Here is a 6322-nt window from a genome sequence, read left to right on the forward strand (position 1 = left end):
TACAGTTCGTGTTAAAAACAATAGTCTGCATTTGAATTAATTTAGTGATAAATTGTAAGTGTTGTGAAGGTCATTGTATCGACCATAGAACTTAAAGATGACGATTCAAAACGAGATTGTTGATATTCTTATCACTTAACATGCTCATCAATAATTTATTTCGTTATAGAAATTAACCATACTTACAACATAAATATTGTATGTGTTCTTTAACAAACTTTATATGTATCACCTAAGAATCGAGTTATGAAACACATTTAAACCCTATTTATTCACTAATGCGTACAGTTAAATAAATTGTATCTCTTGTTATATCATCCAATATGTAAACACTTTTCAAAATTATTGTTTCTGAAAATAAAAAATAAATGGCGTTTATCTGTATAAAACCTTTGTTCGATAAAAAGTATTTACATGTGCTCACAAGTAGTCAGGTTTTGTCATTTATAGTCTCATTATATAGCGAGACAAGCTAAAATTATTAAATGTATTTCAGAAAAAAACCTAGTGCATTTCTGATTGTTTTCGGTGAGAGAAAATGTTCTATCATACACCAAATTATATTTACATACTGCATCTTAAGAACAAACCACCCATATAATGCATTTTCAAAAGTTTTACTGGATTCAAGAGAAGTTTTAATTCAAAAATGAAATTTCAATCCTCCTCACTCAATTTCAATTGATGATTTCCGTTCTCTGAAAATAAAAAAAAAATGTTTATAGAAATTCAATTAACTCTGCTGATTTTTTACAATAAGCTAATAAAATTTAAACTCACATTTGTATTTCTATTGCTTCATCTCACTTTTCAAGAATCTTTTCCTGAAATCCGCCTCCTGTAACAAATGTACAAGTAATAATTGTTTTTATGTACAAATATATTGTAAACAATCATTCTTCAGTTTTAAATATAGAGGAACATAAAGTAGACTTACTCTCATTTGGTTTATTTTTTCCACCGGGTCACTTCCATCTTCCTTTTAAAAAATGAAACATTTTTTTATCTTCAGAAGTTAAACTAAAATTTTAATAAAGATACAGTTAGTCACGCTGAAGTTTACGAGACAATTTCAAATTTGACTTTGCATGACTTTTCGCATTTTTCTTATGCATTCCTGGGTGGGTCATTTTAAGAATTCTGTTTTCAATTTCAATAAAATCTTATCTGTTACGTCAAATAAGTCAAATCGTGCGTTTCAAGCAGGATAATTTTGCAATTTTGAAAGTTTCTTTTGGGTTTAAGTAGTACATATAATCCGTGAGCACATTCAATAATTTCATCTTAAGAATCTTTTCGACAAAATAAAAAAAAACTTATTCTAGAAAAGTTATCAAAATATATAGTAAAGAAATTATTAGACTCGACCTCCCTAAAGCTAGGATTCAATGGACCTCAATTATCAAAACAACATACTTAAAAATATTCTCTTTGGAATGGAAAATGACCATATAAAGATTACCTTTAACATATCCAGAGAACGCTTGCTGCAGTAACAAAATCCATTGTAGCAAGCACACCATTGCTTCTTTTCAGCGTCCGTCTCTTTCATCAAGCAAAGCAGCATAGCAAAGATTACGACACATGCAATAAACTTCATCTGAAAATATATTGCGATGGTTATTTAATAAGGACCTTAAACTATTCCCCTATATGCGAATTCACAGATATAACAAAGCGTTTCTGTGTCCTAGTAACATTCTTAACAAATCTTTGTAAAATTTTACGGTTATAACGAACTCTGATATAACAAATAACGAATTTACGGATATAGCGAACTGATTTTGAGTCCCGTTGAGGTTAAATATAATGCATTTTACATCTTTTATAACGAATTTTCAAAGATTTCAAAATTTGAATAATTCTCTCAGCGTCTGTATATAAAATTCAATTCATAATAAAACCTTAGTTTTCGAAGGTATGTTTTGTAATATTTGCTTCCCTAACATATTTGATAGTAACACTTAAAGGAAAACATGCATATTGTAAATTCGCTATATATGGTTATATGAATTCGTTATACAGATATAACTTCGCTATAACCGTGTTTTACTGTATACGGTCACAGTGAATAAAAGCATGTTCAAGTTTTATTTTTTACTTTCCTTTTTGAAAATAGAAAAAACTTAATTGTTTGTATTTAAATTGAAAAAAATGAAGTTAAAAATAAATATTTAACAGATAAAAAGAAAAAAATGTTTAACTGATACGAAACCCCTCCGTAAAGCCACACACTGAAACACGAACGAAGAAAAAAGAACTGTTTCTAATAAGATAATTAAAGAAAAGTAGAACGATATGTCTGTTACACTTACGATCTGCGATTTGAATTCTTCTTGGTCAGCAACTCAAACCAATGAAAATTTGGCAGAACTGTTTTCAATTTATACTTGAAAAGTATGAACAGCTGGTTACTCTTCTGCTATTGAACTGTATAACTGAGAAGTGAAAACGTATAAACTACTGTAATCTGATAAAAGATATGTTTGCTTTAAGCCTTATCGTCTTTACTTTATTTTGCAACATGTTATATTCAGCATTAGTCTGACTTTTAATTGGCGAGATGTATGTTTACTCTTTAGACACATCATCGGTATTACAAGTTAAAAATGATTTTTTTTGTATTAATATGTAACAAATTTGACTTTAAAAGCATACAGAATACATTCATATAATCATAGCGGTTCTTCAAACCTTACCGGGATAAAAATTTTGTATTTCCATCATACAATTTTCTATGAAAACTTTTACAATTTATTTTTTTATAAGGAAGTATGATGATAGCATTCTATTTAATTAAAACAATCACTATTAAAACGTGTGGTACAAATCCATTTTCTTTCAAACACTGTCCGCTAAAAATTTCCCGTGATGTTTGCAGTCATCATTTCGCGAGTTTTGTTGTCGATACAATGACTTAATCATCAAAGATAATTTATTATGAAGTCAAATGCTGACAGACGTTTTTCATACTGTTAGGCCATTAATTACACACCGAACTTTGCACGGATTTTTCTGTTATTTTCCTACCATAATGCGGAACACATGGTGGGCATTACCTGTCGGCAGGGGATGCTAACTCCATGGCACATGATCCAACATCTGAGGTTTTGAAGGTCCATTTTAGGTCTTCACCTAATTTGTATTGTATAATTAGTTATTGAACTCTAAAGCTTGGGCATTGTTTGTTATCTCCATCTATTTTATTCATTGTTTAATTTATTTTATCAGAAGTGCGATGCATTTAAAAATAAAAAAAAAGTGTGCATTGCTTTTGATACTGAAACAGAATTAAAAATTTTCAGACATAAAAACTTTGAAAACACTTCAATACCGAAGTTGTGTTTTTATTTTTATGCAGTTGGTTCTACAGTAAATGCAAGCGTTTCCATTATGCTCCATATGAATTAAAAAAAATTCTCTTGAGGTACGTTAAACAATAAACGATCAATCAATCATCTCTCTGTATGAATGGATGCCCTTTTAAAAGATCTGGTATTTTCATGATAGAGAATTTGGACTTGTAAATATGCTAAAAAGACGGTGTACTTTTCTAACTGGTGAAAAGGAATGATAAAATCATTTTACCCATCTCAACAGAAATACAGCAATGTAATCGTATGCATTTGTTTGTTTGTGTGTGTGTGAGAGAGGGTGTGTTTGTTTGTGTGTGAATGATTGGGTTAGTGCTGAACGAAACGGAAATGGTGTAATTTGCCTCAAGATCGATGCCGAATGCTGCTTTAGTTTATAGATGAGCTAAGGATACTCTCCTTTACGATGCCATTGTTTCAAGAACTGTACGTTATGTTAGTGGTCCATTTATTATTTTCTAAAAGGGGTTCGTTAATTGACCGAATGGGTTGTTTTAAAAAAAAATAAATGGGCGAATTTTGTTTGCTCATTGTATTTCAAAATCTAAGCCCCCAACATGATGTGACTAAACTCAAAAACAACGCTAGCTAGGTTACATGATTTTAAGATATTTGAATACTAAATATACATATAATGTAACGAAATTTAATACAGAATTCAGGATTTAAAAACAAAAATATCTTTTGTCAGATTTCAATGGTTTAATTTTTCCTTCTTAATGACAGAATTCAATAGCAAGAGGGGTACCAGCTGTTCATCAATTTCAGGTATAAATTTTGTCAAGGTTCTTCTATATTTTCGTTGGTTTGAAATTGCTTGCAAAGAAGAATTCGATTCGCTTATCGTCAGTAATATTTTCTTTTAATATATTTATTTTATTCAACAACAATTTTATCAGGGTTTTCCCCCTCTCCCTGTCGTTGTTTTAATGTGTCTGGTTATGTAATCGTGTTGCATTGTACATTTCTATCTCTTGTGTTATGTTTCTCCATTTCTTTACATTAAAACATACATTTTTTTTCATTTTTTTTTAAATTAACTTTTATCCCCTGTATCCATGTTTAAGTAAATGGTTTTAAGACATTTTTAAATATTCTTATGTTTTCAGATGAAGTTTATGACATGTGTCGTTATCATTGCTATGCTATTTTGCCTGATGAAAGAAACAGATGCAAAGAAGAAGAAATGGTGCGCTTGCTACAATGGACTTTGCTACTGCAATAAGCGTTCTCTGGATATGTTGAAGGTAAAGGCTCACTTAGATATTTATTTTTCATGTAAATTAATGAGAGATATTGTAGACAGACAAACTATGTTAAATTACGGAAAAAAGATACACAATTTGGTTTGTTCTAGAAATTCTTATTTTTCTTATGCCCAATACTTGCACTTTTGCAATTAATCAGACTGGTATTTTACATGTAAAGGTGCAAAAGGGCCATTTTGTTCGCAATTAAATGTTTATTTAACTGGAATTTCAATCTTCTATCAACATATTTCCATGTCTATGGACGTATTAAATACACTTGAAATACGTTATCAGAACAAGACCTTTCAAGAAATGTTTTTTTGTTATTTATATCTTAATTCATATATGAAAGGGGTAATGACACACCCATGAATACATGAATTAACATTGTGTTGTAAATTTTGAATTTACTAAGAGGAGGTAAACACAAGATTTACAACATGATAACCTCCCTTTAGTAAATTCAAAATTTAAAACATCACGAAAAGAAACTTCGAAAAGCCCCGTGCAGTCAAATTGAAAATGGTCATGTTTAACATACTGTAATTTATTGAATCTCCATTCAAATTTGATTTTGCTTACTAATTTAAAGAAGCTTTTATTTGCTTAAAGGAAGATGAAAATGACCTTGTGGAAAAAATGACAGTAAGTCTTTTTCATGTATTTTTTTTAAAATAATTTTTGATTGAGAAATAATTGTTCAAAATATTTTTAACACATAGTGTGGAATAATTCTAATTCGTGGGGGTCATTGTTTGTGGGTAAACAAAATTTTATTGGTCCGTGGCTACATAATTTCGTGGGCAACTTATATAAACAGAAGATACAATAAATAAATACGTTTGTAAAGGGAATGTTCGTGGGGATATACATTCGTGGATAAGGGTGAACTACAAAATCCACGAACACCGTTCCCCTGCGAACATCGAAGATTTCACAGTAAACTATTTAACGCGTGATTACATTTGTCACAGGAGGCGGAGTTCGCGAAGAGATTATTGAGAGCTGGGATGAAGTAATTTGAAATCAGAAAAGTGAGTAAATTTTACTGTGAATTCCTGGCAAATACCATCAGAATTATTCATTTTTTAATATAAGTCTGTTTTTTTTTTAGGAAGAAAGACTTTTAATCGAAACAAAAGAAGAAGTGGAAAAACATTGGTGTTTTAAAAATTAATAAATCTTAACAGATTGCATTTCATCAATGAGTTACTGTTCGTTATCTCCATATATTAAATCAACATTTTCTAAAGAATGTCATGGTTTATTAATTTTACACTGCTACGTCGTCTGTCCGTACATGTCTGTCAACGCAGGTTTGTTAAGGCAGCACATGGATCGGAATTCGGCGAATTAACACTTTTTTATAACTATGCAACACTAATAAATCGGAAAAGTCAAGGATAAACTTTTACTATAATCATTTATTCTATAGACTTCAATGGAACTTAAAATACAGGGAGGCACTTCAACACGAAGTCACCACGTAGCGTCTATAATTAGAAAATATGCCTTAATGAAAAAGTGAAAAGTTTAACACTACCCCGGGGATAATTAGTTCCAATTTATATTGATAGTTATGTTAAAACATCTCTGTACCATGAAAAGTGCTGCTAGAGTCCTACTGTCCTCTTATTGAAATAATTATTCAACAATTTTGGACGAAACTTTTCCAAAATTTTTACATTTTGATCATAA

The 6322-nt window shown here is 30.2% G+C and overlaps 2 long non-coding RNA genes across 2 annotated transcripts; one reads left to right on the forward strand and one right to left on the reverse strand.

Moving 5' to 3' along the window:
- Positions 1-811: 811 nt before the first annotated feature.
- Positions 812-1557, reverse strand: LOC134278580 (uncharacterized). Its single transcript, XR_009994472.1, has 3 exons — positions 1463-1557; positions 938-979; positions 812-838 (listed from the first exon to the last, which is right to left on the reverse strand). It is a non-coding gene; the product is annotated as an uncharacterized LOC134278580 (long non-coding RNA).
- A 2961-nt stretch (positions 1558-4518) lies between these two features.
- LOC134278581 (uncharacterized) lies at positions 4519-5780 on the forward strand. The gene is made up of 4 exons (XR_009994473.1): positions 4519-4621; positions 5237-5269; positions 5599-5658; positions 5739-5780. It is a non-coding gene; the product is annotated as an uncharacterized LOC134278581 (long non-coding RNA).
- Positions 5781-6322: the final 542 nt, after the last annotated feature.

Source organism: Saccostrea cucullata, unplaced genomic scaffold, assembly GCF_032062105.1.
Source record: "Saccostrea cucullata isolate Sc308-1 unplaced genomic scaffold, CSIRO_AGI_Scuc_v1 ctg6392, whole genome shotgun sequence".
In the NCBI taxonomy this organism is placed as follows: Eukaryota; Metazoa; Mollusca; class Bivalvia; order Ostreida; family Ostreidae; genus Saccostrea; species Saccostrea cuccullata.